Genomic DNA, 1,329 nt, shown 5'->3' with positions numbered 1-1,329 from the left:
AACCCGCCGACACCTCCTCGCGGTGACCTTGAGCACATTCCGCAGCGTTTGGGGAAGGCTCCCGTGACGCGGACACTGCGCAGCGCCGTGGGTTCGGGTCCGCCTGCCCCTCCGGGGGGAAGGGGACGACCCCTTTTTCTGACGAGACCGGGTGCACTCGCACCCGCCGACACCTCCTCGCGGTGACCTTGAGCACATTCCGCAGCGTTTGGGGAAGGCTCCCGTGACGCGGACACTGCGCAGCGCCGTGGGTTCGGGTCCGCCTGCCCCTCCGGGGGGAAGGGGACGACCCCTTTTTCTGTAACGAGACCGGGTTTTAGTGACGGCCTCCGCGGTGATGCCTGGACATGGGCATCCCGGATCTGTTTCTGCAGCTGTTTTGTGCCAATTTGCTTTCTTTGATTTGGGGTTCGGATTCCGGGTTTTGGAGAGGGTTTTTCCTGCACGTTGAAGTGGCGAGTGCGGATTATTTTACGTTTACGTCACAAAGCAACTAGAGATAAACATTCCACTGTTTTAAGGGCTTACATTGCTTAACGTGACTTGAGTAGACATATCTATAGGTATGGTAATAACCTATATAACTTCTGCTGGAATTTTCTGGAAGAAGCGTTGTAAAGGGAGAACACAGTAATTGTTTTCTACATAGCTTTGTTAGGAAGTGAAAATTAAACCTATACTTGGGGATGAATACTAGGACAGATCGAGTTTGTGAACACTCTTAAGAGGTTATGAACTTTGGTTGAGAAATTACAGATGGGGCTTAAGTGAAATGAGACCTCCAGCTCCCTTCTAGTTAATGGGCAAACGCCAAAAAATTGTAGTAGCTACTAATTTACAGAACGTTTATTATCGGGCTGATAATGTATGTAAAGGTTGCACAAAATGCCAGAATTATCAGTAGTAGGCATCAGTTTCTTGTGAGGAATAAAATAGAATTTTTTTATTTCTAATATTTTGAGTAGAGAAATAGTCACTGTTAAAATATTGTGAAGTGGATAAGCAAAGAGTGTCTCTGGTCATCAATTTACGTTCAATTTAGGATTTTTTAAAAGACTTTTGATGATCCCGAGAATTTCCCTAGTACTGTTTCTAACCATATCTTTAATTACCAGTTCAGAATACAGTATTTACTTAGTTCTGGACTATCCGAAGCAGTGTTACTTAAGGTGAATTCTTTATGACTGTACAGATTGTTCCCAATTTATGATTTTTGATTTTACAATGACGTGAAAGCAATTCCTGTTCAGTAGAAACCGGATTTCAGATTTTGAATTTTGAGTTGTTCTGGGCTAGTGAGCCGCAGCTCCCAGGCAGGCACCTGATCAC

Source organism: Myotis davidii, unplaced genomic scaffold, assembly GCF_000327345.1.
Source record: "Myotis davidii unplaced genomic scaffold, ASM32734v1 scaffold750, whole genome shotgun sequence".
NCBI lineage: Eukaryota > Metazoa > Chordata > Mammalia > Chiroptera > Vespertilionidae > Myotis > Myotis davidii.
Note: the sequence above shows the minus strand (reverse complement) of the source record.